The 16387-nt window shown below is 50.3% G+C and overlaps 1 protein-coding gene across 1 annotated transcript in view; it reads right to left on the bottom strand.

The window, feature by feature from the left end:
• LOC140703761 (uncharacterized) overlaps positions 1–16387 on the bottom strand; it is a 343653-nt gene that overhangs the window by 71329 nt on the left and 255937 nt on the right. The gene's annotated exons all lie outside the window — the stretch shown is intronic.

Here is a 16387-nt window from a genome sequence, read left to right as displayed (position 1 = left end):
AATGGATCATTTGGAAAAGCCTGGAAGGCAAGGCCTGAAGGCACACCTGAAGGCAAGGCCTAAGCAAAGAAAAATTCAGAACAATTAGACTGACCCTTACAACACCCTCCACCACAAACAAAGGAGAAAAAACCCACAGGAAAAGAAACGTTACCTACCTCAGGATCAAACAGATCGCTTGGAAAAGCCTGGAAAGGCTACAGCACACCTGAAGGCAAGGCCTAAGCAAAGAAAAATTCAGAACAATTAGACTGACCCTTACAATACCCTCCACCACAAACAAAGGAGAAAAAACCCAAAGGAAAAGAAACGTTACCTACCTCAGGATCAAACAGCCACCAAAGGACTCACAACAACACACCACAGCACAGCACACCACACCACACCACACCTACAGGAAAAACATTCAAAATTGGAATAAGAAGCAGCAGTCCCAGTGTGGCTCCAGCACCCTTGGACCCCAGGCCCCCCCCACCCCATGGGCAGCCAGGCACAGAGAAAAAAAGTTGTAAAATGGCTTTTCAGTTGAGGACCCCAATCCCAGGCTCAGGCAAGCATAACTCCACCAGAAACAGCAGTCCCAGCACAGAAACCCCCAGCAAAAAAACCCCTGCAATTCCCCCAATTAACCCCCCCCCCCATAACCAAAGCCAAAGCCAGCCAGACCCAACATCCCCACATGGCAGAAAGAAAACATTTAAAACAGAAAAATCCCACACAAATGCACAGAAACCCCCAGCAAAAAAACCCCTGCAATTCCCCCAATTAACCCCCCCATAACCAAAGCCAGAGCCAGCCAGACGCAACATCCCCACATGGCAGAAAGAAAACATTCAAAACAGAAAAATCCCACACAAATGCACAGACCCAAAATCCCCCTTGCAAAAAACATGTAGCATTTCAGAAATGCAAGCTTACCTTCTCTTGCTCAAGCACAGGATGCACCCCCAAAACACAGTCCAAAGTGACAAATGCCAACCTTGGAAGCGCACATGGGAGAGTGAACCAAGGATGCATGGGCAAGGGGTTTTATACCTTCCCCGCACAGGCACAATGCATCCTTGGTACTGGCAGTTAGGATTTGAGGAAAACAAGAAATTAGCATTGCAACACAGCCAGTTTTCCCGCTCTTTTTGCAAACATCAGAAATTAGCATTGCAACACAGCCAGTTTTCCCGCTCTTTTTGCAAACATCGCTAAGAAATTAGCACTGCAACACAGCCAGTTTTCCCGCTCTTTTTGCAAACATCGCTAAGCGAAACGGGACCATTGACAGCATTCGCTATGCGAAGCATGGCCCCAACCATCGCTATGCGAGTTTCCTCCATAGGAAACATCACTATGCGAGGCAGTATTTTCCCCGGAAAACCCCATCGCTATGTGAATTCATCGCTAAGCGAGGCATTCGCTATGCGAGGCACCACTGTAAATGCATGGAATGTGCAAAGAGCTTTAGTCAAAGTGGTAACCTTAGGTTACATCAAAGGACTCACACTGGGGAGAAGCCATACAAATGCATGGAATGTGGAAAGAGCTTTAATAACATTTGTACCCTTAGGAAACATGAAAAAACTCACACCAGGGAGAAACCACATAAATGCATGGAATGTGGAAAGAGCTTCAGTCACAGTGGTAACCTTAGGTTACATCAAAGAACTCACACTGGGGAGAAACCACATAAATGAATGGAATGTGGAATGAGCTTCAGTCAGAGTTGTAACTTGAGGTCACATCAAAGAACTCACACTGGGGAGAAGCCATATAAATGCATTGAATGTGGAAAGAGCTTTAGTCAGAGTAGTCATCTTAGGTCACATGAAAGAACTCACCCCGGGGAGAAACTGCATAAATGCATGGAATGTGAAAAGAGCTTTAGTTTCAGTTGTAACCTTAGGCTACATCTAAGGACTCACACTGGGGAGAAGCCATATAAATGCATGGAATGTGGAAAGAGCTTTAGTCAGAGTGGTGACCTTAGGTTACATCAAAGGACTCACACTGGGGAGAAACCATATAAATGCATGGAATGTGGAAAGAGCTTTAGTGGCAGTGGTAACCTTAGGTTACATCAAAGGACTCACACTGGGGAGAAGCCACATAAATGCATGGAATGTGGAAAGAGCTTTAGTAACAGTGGTGACCTGAGGAAACATGAAAAAACTCACACTGGGGAGAAAACATATAATTGCATGGAATGTTGAAAGAGCTTCAATCACATTAGTAACCTGAGGTCACATCAAAGAACTCACACTGGGGAGAAACCACATAAATGCATGCAATATGGAAAGAGCTTTAGTCAGAGTAGTCATCTTAGGTGACATGAAAGATCTCACACTGGGGAGAAACTGCATAAATGCATGGAATGTGGAAAGAGCTTCAGTCACAGTGGTCATCTTAGGTCACATCAAAGAACGCATATTGGGGAGAAACCATAGAAATACATGGAATGTGAAAAAAGCTTTATTCAGAGCTCCTGAGAAGTTAAGAAGGCATAAGGAGCTTGTAACAGGCAGCCCTGACCCCACCTGTCTGTCACGGCCTGGCAGTGACTCATCAGCCAATGGGGTGATGGAGGGTGGAGCTGAAGAGGGAGGAGCTGGAAGGAAAAGGGGGGTGAAGAGAGTGAGGGAGATCAGATCTGAAGGGTGAGAGAGAAAGAGATTGTTTAGAGGCCTGCGTGCCTGAGTGTTCAGTGAGGGAAGTCTGTGATTGATTAAATAAGATAGGGTGATTGACATCGTGATTCTTAACTACTTGTGAGTTTCATATTTTATTTTGTTATCAATAAACCTGTTTTGTTTTGAAGGAAACCTTTGTCCTTCTTATATAGTCATACAATTGGTGGCAGCGAGTGTGGTGGGCATTCTGAGAGGCCTGAGTTGGCAGTGACATCAGAGTGGCCTGCCACGTCACAGAGCTCATTCAGTTTTGTGGCAACCTCAAGCCAGGGTCTGACACAACCATGGAATGATAGTGGAGGGAGTATGAAAAGGGGGAGGGGGAGGAACCTGGAAGGGGGGGAAATGGAGAAACATCTACGTATCAGGAATAAAACTTCCAACACAACCCTAATCATTGTTGTGGGTTTTTCGGGCTCTTTGACTGTGTTCCTGACGTTTCACCAGTCTCTGTGGCCAGCATCTTCAGAGACTGGTGAAACGTCAGGAAGAACAGCCTTCAGAACATGGCTAAAGAGCCTGGAAAACCCACAACAACCATTAGAACCCGGCCGTATAAGCCTTCGTGAATACAACCCTCTGGACTAAGTCTTCAACAGAAGACTTAGTCCAGATGGATCAGAGACTGTGGGCTGCCTCAGTCCAGGGTGGCCATCAAAGAAAAGTTAGTCAACAGCCACAGGACCTGATCCAAGACACGTGAACCAACGTAGATGGGTTCTAACCCAGGATGCCTACCACTCCAGAAACCTTTTTATGGAGGAAAGAAAACCTGTTCGTTCTCTTACAGAAGGCCCCACTGCTCACTGGATGGAAGAGAGGATGTCAGGATAAATAAAGAACCAAACAGAGGAGTAATGGAGAGGAAGACGCCCCATGGATGCTTATGGTTCCATGGGCAGAGCCGGGCTCGATGCAGACTGAGGATCTGATTGAGGCAAAGGCAGCTTCCTCGGACCCTCCTTTCTCTTTTGGAGGGGGTGGGGCTCAACCCATCTTGCCCTGGGAAGGGTCCAGGTTGAGTCCCAAAGGGAAAGATGTTCTCAGAAAGAGCTCTTTTCCCAAAGATATAAAATGTGTTGAATAAGAGTAAGGTGGGCATGGTGTTTTTACAAGAAAGTCACTGGGGGAAAAGAGGGTCTACGTGAATTGAAATGTAATTGGTGTGATATATGTGAAAAATCTTTGGGTTTCTCAAAGTCAAGAGGAATAGCAAGTTTACCCCCCCCCCCAGTCCCACAACACTCATCTTGAGGAGAAAAGCAGAGTAGGGTGAAAGGAGGGAGACCCCCTCCAGGCCAGAGCCCAGTGCATGAACCTTGCACCAAGTAAATAAAACCTGAGCTGTAACACGAGGATGTTCCTGAAAACAGTTGCCGATTTTGCACCAATCCTTAAGGTCTAGGGTTCCGCTCTCCGGAACCCATGGGCAGATGTCATTGATGGCACAAACTAAATCTTCCACCTCCTTTTGGGTCGTGCTGTGTCCATTACGGGTTATGAGGAAGTGGAGGTCCTTAACATATTGCTGTTGCTGGTGAGAAAGTGACGAACCCATGGTCCTATGTGTCTAATTTGACAGGAACACTCACCCGGGATCCAAGGATAGATGAATGGCTAGAATGAAACCCGTGCCGGGTGGGGGTGAGGATTGATTGAAGCACAACGGAGTAGGCCTCACACCGAAGAGTAGGCCTCACTCAAAGAAGTTGCAGCCTCACACGGATGATGTAGTCCTCACACTGGAAGTAGGCCTCACACAGGGCACCACTTGGAGAGATTTCTGAAAATAATTAGTCTGCAGACTTGGTATGAGTTCCAAAGCGTGTTCCAGAATCAGCCTCAGCAATTGCCTAAGCCAGCCTGGACACCTCCTTTTATTGACATACAGGTTACATAACATTGCACATTAACCAATAGGGCATTGAGTACAAATTGCCCAACAACAATTAAACACAGTCGCAATGCAGTACTTCTGTGTACGTATAACAGGTACTTCTGTGTACGTGACATTAGACACGCAGGTAATGGCACAACAATTAAACGTAAACGAATATAATAACGTATGCGTATGCATAGTATTTCCAACACCCAGGCGGGCCGAGGAAGAGGCCACAAGACCCATCAGTCCCAGGAGGAAAGAGAGATGAGGAAACCAGATAGTCTCAACAGATCCAAGTCACCCTCCAATCAGAAGGAACAAGAAACTGAGATCTGCACAAGGGCAAAATTAAGCGGGAGGGGGGCAGCCTGGAAAGGCGGAGACACCAAGGCCCACATATTTTGGCACCAGAAGGGCTAACCAAGGGGTTCTTGGGGTAGCTTTCGCAAATCAGAACCCACTCCCTCAGATCCAGGGGGTTTGGGAAGCTGGGCTACAAAGCCAGGCCTTCCCTGGTTTGGACTCAGATGTTGGAGCCCTGATTCCTCAGAGCCACAGCCAAGGACAGGCGAGGTGACAAAGTCTCCGCTCTGCTCTCCGTGTCTCTGCCTTCCTTTGCCTGCTTGTTGTCCTCTCGCTTCCACGCAGCCCTTTCTGCCCCTGGGCTCGGCTTCCTTTGTTCCCCCGCACAGGAAGGCACAATCACAGAATGAGTCTCCTCGGTTTCCTTAAGTACCAGCCCTGGGCACAGAAGGGGAAAACCACTTCCCCGCCTTGAGCTTCTTCTCCCACTACCTTGGTCGCAGACTAAACATCTACGTGCAAATGAGAGCTTGAGCTTAATCGGGAGGTTTGGTGAAAGAAGTCCAGGACACACACACACACACACACAACACCACCGTTTGGTGTGATAGCCGCTCTCGGTTGGTGGCTGCCTCTCCCCAGAAAGCTCCCCCCATCTCCTGCTTCTTCCCAGAGAAAGCCACCTCCTGTTGGGGAAGAGAAACACGGGCAGAAAACCCTCCACCTGTATCAGTGGCTTATCTCTTCACAGCATTCATGCCTTCTGAGGCCATGCAAGATGAAGATATGCCACCAACCACCACTGCCACCCCTGATCATGTCTTCAGTGCAATTTTAAAACGGAATTTTAAATATGATAGAGCTGTTTTGATTCCCTGAAAGCGAAGAGGTGATGCAAGCTTCAGGGTGCTGCAGGGCTCCTCCGCATGGTCTCCGTATTCTCCTTCCCTGACAGGTTGGCAGCTTTGGGAAGCCAGGTTCCTCCTGAGGCAGCGGGGCTGAACCCTGCGATGCAATCTGTTTCAGCCACAACGGCGACAATGAGCAAAGCTCTGTTCGAACTTCACTTCTCTGTGGAGACGAAAACTGGATTACGATCCCCAAAAAGCTCTGCCGAGAAGCGACCGGCTCATCTTCCAAGGGGGGCGGCACTGTTCGGGCTTCTTCTTTTTTGTGGTCTCTGTGAATGCACACATATGGGTATTGTCTGCACCTGCGCTGACTCTCTCAGAAGATTCTAGTGCTAAAAGTAACAATTTTATGGTGTGATCCTCCATGGTATATGGTCCTCTCACCCACCATCTTCCTCAGTTCCTTTTTTCAGCCAATCTGTTAGGTTCTCCGGAAACTAGAGTGCTTTCGCTTTTGCCTTTGGGCTATTTTTCTAGGCTCTTTGAGCTTCTGTTTGCAGTTATTACTGGTTAGTGATCCTCCTAGCCTTTTGTTAGCCTTGATCGGCTTCCCGCTGCTTTTTTCTTCCTTTCCCCGTTCCCCGTTCCCCTTCCCTTTTTCCCCGTTTGCCTCTCCAATCCGTCTTGCATGGCCTCTCCGTCGCCCTTCAGGCGGTGTACAACGTGTGCGAACTTTCAGACGGCCATGAACAGTGTCTTTTTGTCTGGTCGAGGAGCACCAGACCCACTTACCAAGCCGGCACTTAAACAGAGACTCCAGAGACTTAGATCATACCTGTGGCAAACGGCCATGAATCCTCCTGCTTCGTCCTCAGAGGTGGCAAGATCTCCCGCTCTCTCAGCGGACCGACTTCCAGCAGGCCAGTCTACTTCTGACTCCATTTCTGTGCTACCAGCTAAGGACGCTGTTGAAAAACCAAAGTCGTCTGGTAAGCACAAGGTCCCTTCTTCTGGGAAGACTCGGGCACCCGAGATAGGTCCGAAAAATAGATCAAAACCCGCCTCCAAAAGATCCAGGAGGGAGGAGCCGCCTACCACGGAGCCCCCTATGCCTGCGCTACCTTCTCCCATTCTCGAGGAGTCCTCGAGGGATGCCCCATATCTCATCTAGGATGGAGATGAACCACAAGAGCCAGCGGGTCGTTCTTCTGTCCCCCTCACTACCCCAGCATTGGCCTCAAAGTGGCTGCGCCACAGTCCAGCCTGGCCTCAGCCCATTCAAACCCTGAATCGGGGCGGGCAGTTGATAGCTCGGCATCAGAACTGGAGTCTACCCCCTCTCCTCCATGAAAGAAACAAAAGCACGTTTCCCGAACGAGGCCCGTTCCGCCTCAGGGCAACTTCTGCCACTTTCCAATGGCGCCCTTCCAGTGCTTTGACCCTTACATGTGGCGATCCTTCTATGATTGGTTCCAGCCCTATCAGGCTAAGCGCTCCCGACTGACGCCGGACCCCCCTTTGGTAACTCCTCGATCCCATACGATGGTGTCTGGTACAATGGCCCCGTCATTTCTGCCGTGCCCCATTGCATGGTTTCAACAGGCCCTGAGATCTCCTATGGTCACTTCGGCCCCGATTCCACGCCATACCCCGGTGCCAGACCCGATTCCACCTCGAGATCATGTCGGGACTTTACCGACACACCAGCACCAGGCCCCCTTAACTGAGGGTCCTGCCCCATCCGACTACCCTTCATCTCCAGGGTCTCCAGCTTCTTCGGAGCCACAACACTCCAAGTCCTCTCATGAGCCCGACTTGCCCCCTCCACCTCCCGACACGAGGGGCAGTCACACTTCATCCTCTTGAGACGATTTTTCCTCTTACACCCACTTGGTGTTCCAGATGCCACAAGCCCTGAATCTCGATGCAGAACAGCCTCCACCTGTTGATGTCAACCCCGTGCTTTATAACATTGACCAAGAACGTGTTGCTCCGTTGAGCTTACCCTTCAATACGTCTATCCTACGACTCATTAAAGAGACTTGGGGAAAAACCCCATCCACTATGCAAATTTCTTGCTGTACAGATGGCCTTTACAGGACCCACGGCACCGAGGCTGAATTTCTTACTAAACATCCAGTGCCAAATTCCATCATTGTGGAATCCAGTCAACCTCGAGCTCATGCCAAAGCCAAACCTATCCTTACTAATAAGGACGGCAAGAAGCTGGACACATTGTCCAAACGGATCTATTCTCTCCAAGCCTTTTTGCTTTGGAGCATCAGCTACCAAGCGACCATGGGCACCTTCCAGTGTTATCTCTGGAATCAAATCCTTCCATTGCTCGATGCAATTCCTGAGCCTGTCAGAACTGACATCATTAACATTCATGCCCAGGCCATTCCCCTTGCTAAATATCAGAGGGTAGCAGCCCGACACGCTGCCGAAGCGGCGGCTAAGACTCTAGTGCAGTGGTGTCGAACTGTGGCCCTCCAGATGTTCTTGGCCTTCAACTCCCAGAAATCCTGGCCAGCAGAGGTGGTGGTGAAGGCTTCTGGGAGTTGAAGTCCAAGAACATCTGGAGGGCCACAGTTCGACACCACTGCTCTAGTGACTTCCATCTCCATCCGTCGCCATGCTTGGCTCAAATCCTCAACTATTTCGGACAACACCAAGTCTAGAATAGAGAACCTTCCTTTTGACGGTGTCGGTCTCTTCAACCAAATGACCGATGACACCATGGAGGACTTTCATAAGAAACGTAAAACTGCATGTTCAGTCCAACCGTCTACCTCATACCAGCGACCGTACTATTGCTCGGGTCAACTTTACCCCAAGCAATACCAATCTCAGCGGTTTCAACCTTACAGGCAATACCGTCAGCAACAAACTGACAGATCACTGCCAACTCCACAACCCCTTATGGCATCATACAAGCAGCAGCCTTTTCCACACCACCGCCAGTCCTTTTGTAAAGGACAATGAAAGGGTAAGCAGTACTGACATTCATCCTTACAATCCTCAACTTGGACCCCCCTTGGCCTCTACCAGGTTGGCTCCCTTCTTTCATCGGTGGCAATCCATCACTTCTGACAAATGGGTTTGGTCCATAATAGCACGTGGCTACCTCATAGAGTTTTCCACTTTACCCCCTTTGGGGTTTATTCGTTACACCTCATATTCCTCTACCTTACAGGATGAGGTTACCAAACTTATCCAGAAAAACGCCATTTCACCCGTCCCACCATCGGACTATCACAATGGCTTCTATTCCAAGTACAGTACTTTACAGTCCCTAAAAAGGACAAGGGTCTTCGCCCTATCCTGGACTTAACTCATCTCAACCGCTTCATATCTCCCCGCAAGTTTCGCATGCTCACTCTGGACTCCATTATCCCTTTGCTTTCGCAGGGAGACTGGTTCATCATCATCGACCTACAGGATGCATATTTCCACATTTCCATTCACCCGGACCATCGGAAATTCCTCCGGTTCCATTTCAACAGCATCGCCTACCAATTTCCACACTCCTGTTCGGGCTCTCTACCGCCCCCGGACTTTCACAAAGTGCATGGCACCGGTCGCCGCATTTCTCCGGCTTCATGGCATAAATGTATACCCCTACATTGACGATTGGCTTATCATGGTGGCATCGTACCACAACGCCATTCGAGCCTGGGACTTAACTCTTCACACTCTGCATGCTTTCGGTCTCAAAGTCAATACTGAGAAATCACATCTCACCCCAAAACAAACAGCAAAGTTCATTGGCATAGAGACAGACTCCATTCGAGCGCGGGCGTTCCTACCCCTCGAAAGAATCTCAAAAATCCAAAAAGCAGTTCACCTCTTTCAGAACCATAAGTCTGTCTCCATGCACCATGCCCAGCACCTACTTGGGCTCATGGACGGTCCGTCCAACACGCAGGGCTCAAAATGAGATCCTTGCAAGCCTGGTTCCTTTCCCTCTTTGATCCGGTGACGGACCACCCTTACTCCCTCCTGAGAGTAACGCCGGAATTAGCTTCCCAACTCGATTGGTGGACTTCCCCACGCAATCTCCTCATCGGCAGATCTTTCTACCCACTGCGACCGTCGATACAGGTGACAACTGACGCCAGCCCGTCGGGCTGGGGAGTCCACTGCCACCGACACAAGGTCCACAGACTGTGGTCATCACAAGAGCTCCCGCTCCACATAAACCACCTGGAACTCCTGGCCATCATCAAGGCGTTCCATGCTTTCCTTCCCCTCATAAGGGGTCGAGTAGTGCAGTTGGCAACGGACAACACCACCGCACTATTCTATGTCAACAAACAAGGCAGCACACACTCCCCATCTCTCCTTTACCTACCGTGTTTCCCCGATAATAAGACCTATCCCGAAAATAAGCCCTCCCCTTACTTTGTAAGACTCCTCTAAAATAAGCCCTCCCCCGAAAATAAGCCCTATTGAGATTGATTTTTGCGCCTTCGGTAAGCGAGGGGAGGGCACGAAAACGCTGAGCGCAGCCATTTCGGCCGCAGCGAGACCGCGGCTGGAACTACAAGTTTTTGCATAAGCAGAGAAATTTTAAAAGAAGCCCCCGAGGAGGCACGCTTCATTTTTATTCCCTCTTGCCCTACCCACCCCGCCAGGCAGTCCAATAATTCACAAAAGGGTTTCACACCACTAGTTCGTGATCATGGCTTCGCAAGGAACGACCATCCCTGGAGGCTCCGACCTGCCTCTAGCTCGCTCTGTCTTCCTCCACTTTAAAAATCGGTGCTCTCGGGGAGGGGGAAAGGAAGATGGGTCGTGGGGAGAGGAAGTACTCTTTGTGATTGTGGCGGTGGCGGCAGCAGCGCGATCTGTCTGCTCTGCTCTGTCTGCACTGCCTCCCTGTCCCTTTCTCCCTGCCTCTCCAGGCTGGCTGCAGAACTACTGAGTGCAGCAAGAGGCAGGCGCGCGCGCTCCCTGCCCTCCCTGGGACTGACTGGCAGGCGGGTGGGTGCAGATTGGAAGGCAGGCACCGGTTGAGGGAGGGAGGGAGGGAGGGAAGGAGCAGGCTGCCCGTCTCTGCAACGTAGCAGAAAGTACCGGGGAGGAGGGGCGGCAGAGGGACGCCACCACCGCCGCAGCTCACATTCGGCACCGAGCAGGCAGGGGAGGTAGGGGGAGTCGCCCTTTAAAGGGGACCCAGCTGCTCCTGCTGCTGAGTCAAGCCCAGCACGCTTGCACCAACATTATTCCCCCTTTTCCCCATCTCTCTCTCCCCCCCCCCGCCCCCTTCATGTAACGCAATGCCATCCCATGCAGTTGCCTCCAGGCAGCTTCCTCTGCCACTGGAAGAAGCCGCGGCGGCCGTCGGCTCGTGGCTCCCCCCCCCACGCCGCTCCTTATGTAATGGTCTTATCAGCGAATTAAAAGCTCCAGCTCCAGCAGCTACAAATAAGGTTCACATTTACCTGTTTATTAAAATTGCTGTCAGTGTTCATTAAAATAAGCCCTCCCCTGAAAATAAGCCCTCTGGTGTTTTCCTGTCCCCCCAAAATAATAAGACAGTGTCTTATTATCGGGGAAACACGGTAGCTGTAGACCTTTGGGAGTGGTGCTATTGCAACCATGTCTTTCCCATCGCTGTCCACATCTCCACGGAGGACAACACATTGGCGGATCGACTCAGTCGACTCCCGACACAGACACACGAGTGGACTTTGAGCGATGCCATATTCTGACAGCTGTGCCACAAATGGGGCACCCCTTCGCTAGACCTCTTTGCTTCCGACAGCAACAAGAAATGTCCCCGCTTCTGCTCCAGGGCAGGCAGAGACAGTGCCTCCCTTGGGGACGCGTTCCTCATAGACTGGTCCCAGGACCTCCTTTATGCATCCCCCCGCTTCCCCTCATTCAGAGGGTCATCCTTCGCCTTTGGCATGACAAAGCCAACGCGATCCTGATAGCCCCGTTCTGGCCTTGCCAGCCTTGGTTTACTCAACTGGTCACGATGTCATCAGACATGGTCCGCCTTCCTCTCCATCCGGATCTCTTCTCGCTTGACCACGGCCTCGTCCTTCACCCCAACGTTGGCTCTCTGAATCTTTCAGCCTGGAGGATACTCCCGAGGTGATGCAGGTCCTCCTTCGAGCCCGTGAGCCCTCTACCACTCTCCTATATGAGAACAAGTGGAAATCCTTTCTCAAATACACCTGTGACAACGGCTTACCTGCTGTACCCATCTTCCTAAAGTCTATACTTACTTACCTTCTTCATCTCTTTGAGTTTGGTCTCTCTCAATCCACATTGTGAGTCTACCTGTTGGCAATTATGGCCCATCAGCCGGATGACTCACCTTCTTCCAAGCTGTTTTCCCATCCAACGATTAAGAAGTTTCTCGAGGGGCTTAACAACATGTGCCCCCCCTCAGCAACGTATCACTCCCCAGTGGTCACTCCAACTAGTTCTCAACGCCCTTATGCGGCACCCTTTCGAACCCATGGTGTCTATTGTCTTTAAGTTCCTTACCCTCAAAACGGCATTCCTAGTTGCCATTACATCGGACAAAAGAGCCAGCAAGCTTGCCGCCCTTCTGGCTGATCCTCCCATTATTCAGTTTCACCCTGATAAAGTGACTCTTTATTTTGATGTCTCCTTTCTCCCTAAAGTGGTCTCCAACTTCCACCTCAATCAGCCCATCATACTTCCGTGCTTTTTCAAATCCCCATCTTCGCCCCTGGAACATATGCTCCACAACCTCGATGTCAGACGTGCTTTGGCCTTCTATGTCGAGAGGACTAAATCTATCAGGAAATCTAACAAACTTTTCCTGTGTTTCCATGGCCCAAACGAGGAGTTACCAGCCCCCTCTCAAACTATAGCATGCTGGATAGTACAAACTATCACCCTTGCTTACGGCCTGTTGGGGAAAACTCCTCCACAGCATCTGACAGCTCACTCTACCAGAGCGTTGTCCACCTCTACTGCCTTTCACTGTGGCACCGAGGTCCCTGACATATGCCGTGCTGCTACTTGGTCCACGCCGTCGACGTTCGTCAAACACTATCGGCTGGACGTCAGAGCATGCCAAGATGCTGCATTCGGCAGAGCTGTCCTGTCGTCCTTCTTACTGTGACATCCCACCAACTGGTAAGTGCAGCTTGCTAGTCACCCATATGTGTGCATTCTTAGAGACCACGAAAAAGAAAAAGAGGTTACTTACCTGTAACCATGGTTTTTTGAGTGGTTCTCTGTGAATTCACACAACCCACCCATCCTTCCCCTCTATCCATCACGGGTCAATTGGATACCTAATTAATGGTTCCCTTCGCACCTGGCGGATAATAGGAACTGAGGAAGATGGTGGGTGGGAGGAGCATATACCTCATGGAGGATCACACCATAAAATTGTTACTTTTAACTCTAGAATCTTCCGAGAGAGTCAGCGCAGGCGCAGACAATACCCATATGTGTGAATTCACAGAGAGCCACTGAGAGAACCATGGTTACAGGTAAGTAACATTTTTTCCGCCTCTACAGGGGCGGCTGCCACCCAAAGACACTCTGCCCACCCTCTGGGCCTCTTTTGGGGGGGCGGGAGAGGGACGAACCCTAAACCTCATTGGAATTGTGCCCCATAACATCCTTGACCCCCCCCCAGAACTCCACCCTTTGGAAAGCCAGGGAAGTCCCGCAATCACCCAGAGCCCCCTCCCCTTGGGAGAGAAGGTGGACCCTGGAATCCTCTCACCAGAGCTCCCCCCCATCAGGATGGCTGCTGCCCCTGGGATCCAAAGCAGACCCATCAGCGCCGCCCGCAAGACCCAAACACACCCTTCGAGCGCTGGCATGGGAAACTGTGACTATGAACGGAGCGGGGACCCAGAAGCGGCGCCAGGATTGGCTGGCGAGAGAAGAGTCCTCCAATGGGATTTTAATAAAGCCTGGCAAAAGCAGCCAGTTGCTGGGCAGACTTCACCTGGACAAAGAGGGGGAGCCCGGATTTACTGGGGGGGGAGTGGTCCAGGATGGGAACAGCCTGGTCTGTGCTGGCAGTCTGTTGCCAATCAATCAATTGATCAATCAATCAATCTCTCTGTTGCTGGGCTAGGCCAGTCCTAGGGTGTGGTTGTCCTGCTGGCTGGCTGGGGTGGGAAGGAAAGGCTGGTCTGATCCTGAGCAGCCTTTGGCGGGAGGAACAGCTCTCAGAATCTCTTGCCTGCTCAAATGACCCACATATGGGAAGCCGCCTGATGGCAACACTGAGGGCTGGGGGAGGAACCTGAGGCCATCACCTTGTGGCCCCAGAAAGTCTAATCAATTTGTTCCCATCAAATCCAATGAAATCAAACCAGTCCAAAGACCATGTGGCCCCTTAAAGACTAGCTGTTATATCTGAATGTGAGCTTTCCTGGACAACCTTTTGGTTTACTGGTTAATTTATTGGATTTGTTGCACAGACGAAGGGGGGACTACCTCTTCTAAACCTAAAACTAGTGTCCACGTTTGCTTTGGCAGTCCAGAACCTGCTCCTTGAAACATAAAGGGTTCGGGGAGGTGGGCTACAGGCAGCCAGGACATCTCCAGCTGTTGACTCCCGAGGTGGACCACCACCTTCTAAAAAGTAAAGCTTAGTTCGGACACAGAAGGCCCCCGTTTCCCACCCCACTTTACCCAGGCTTCATGCTCTGGAGAGGACACTCTTTGATACAGAGCACATTACCATGGTCTCTCGAGAATGAAGGATGCCTATGATGATCTCTGCACCTCTTTGCCTGCCTGTTTGGTGTCTCTCTTTCACAGGCTAGGCTCAAGTATGTTGAGCAGCTTCCCGAGGGGGTTTCTTGATCTGGGTGCAAATTATTCAAAGGGATGCTTAATGCAGCACCCCACAAAAGTACTCAGCAGTGCAAGGGCTCTTCAGGGGGAGGGGTGGACTCTCCCCAGCAGCAAAAGGGCCCCCCCCTTGGTCCCCCACTCGGATCCCCTTTCCCTAGTGAACGGAGAACAGCCGAGGAGGGAGAAGCCCCCTTCAATCAATAACAAAACCTCCTGCCAGTGGTGTCCTCAGCTTCCTTTGTAAATGAGTGAAATCATTTGGAAAGGCCTCTTGTGCCGGGAATTCCCTGCCCTCCCACCTGAAGGAGGCGGAAAAAAGGAAGGCAGAAAGGCAGTGGCCTTGAAGGAGATCCAGGCTTCTGATGTCCCAGCACAGAGCGCAAGACTCCCCAACCCAAGCAGACCCAAACAATGGCTGGGGATTTCTTTAGGAACACAGATCACTTTGCACATGGGAATGCTGTCCTGTGGGAGCCACACTCCCCCTTCCTCATTCCTTGGCACTAGTGCAAAGATAAACAGCTGAGACAAACATTTATACACATGATGGACACCCATATATATGGATGTAATATCAGCCAGGTTTCTTAAGCCATTACCAAATGTAAAAACATCTACTGCTAACTACTGCCCCCTCTAATTTTGTTCATTACTTCCAGGGCCATATCTCATCACTTGCCTGAAAGGTGATAACGGTCAATGTTTTCTCCATTTTCACTGAACTGACACCAACTTTCCAGGAAGACTCTGCGGGAATTCTAGCGCTAGACCGACCTGTGCTAGTTATTCAGTGAAATGAGGGCTGGAGCCCTTGAAATCTAGATGTTCTGTGCTCTCCTGATAAACTGGATATGGAACACATTCAGCTTCCTCTCCTGCCATCCACAAAGGGTCCAGGACTCACTGCAGTACAGGAGTGTACTCAGGACACAGGCTCTATAGACCTGGATCTTGGTATATGCTGTCAACTTCTTATTAAGCCATACTCTCTTTGTGAGTCTAGAAAACATGGTAGCTGCTTTCCCAATGCGTTTATCCAGCTCGACCTCTATGGATAGAGTTACTTTGAATTCTATCTTTTGGAGATAGATTTTAAAATAACTGATTAACAATTTGAGGTGTTTCATGTTGCGTTTTTGGATTGTCATTATATATAGGACAATCCCAATATATAATTTATTGTTTAGTCATTAAGTTGTGTCTTACTCTTTGTGACCCCATGGACCAGAGCACGCCAGGCCCTCCTATCTTCCTCTACATTATGCTGCGGTAAAACACTGAGAGTAGCACTAAGCATTTTTAACAACTAAGTCACAAATATTGTGCCAATGGTTTCTCTTTCATGCCTCTTATATCTGAGGAGGAAGGGCCGATGAATCCCAAAGGGAACTTGCATTCGCAAACACATCAGCCCTATCTGTGGCTGAATCCAAGGGGACGATCAAGGAGGTCTTGAAGAGTTGAAGGGACAGGCCCTTCCCCTAGAGCAGTGGGTACTCCCCCCCTTTTGGGTCACCTGGGTGTTTTTGGACCGCAATTCCCAGAAGCCTTCCCAGGCTAGCCTGGGTTTCTGGGAAGAGCCATCTAGGAACTCCTGGGTTCCCCAAGGCTGGGAACCACTAACCAGAGAACCAGCAGGGAATTCAAAGGTCATCTAGTCCAACCCCCTTCCCATTGGCAGAAAGAAGGTGCGGTTCCAGCGTCTCTGACAGGAAGACCTTGAGACTCTGTGTGGAGCAGGGGGAACTTGCATGAAGGCGGCGACTTCTCCATCACCGCTTGAGGCTTCCCCAAATCTTTCTCCTGCAAGACCAGTTCGAGCCCCTGCCCGGGTGGAGCGCCCTGTGATGGTCCAGACC

Source organism: Pogona vitticeps, chromosome 2, assembly GCF_051106095.1.
Source record: "Pogona vitticeps strain Pit_001003342236 chromosome 2, PviZW2.1, whole genome shotgun sequence".
NCBI classification, from domain to species: Eukaryota; Metazoa; Chordata; class Lepidosauria; order Squamata; family Agamidae; genus Pogona; species Pogona vitticeps.
Note: the sequence above shows the minus strand (reverse complement) of the source record. Positions and strands in the feature narration are given on the sequence as shown.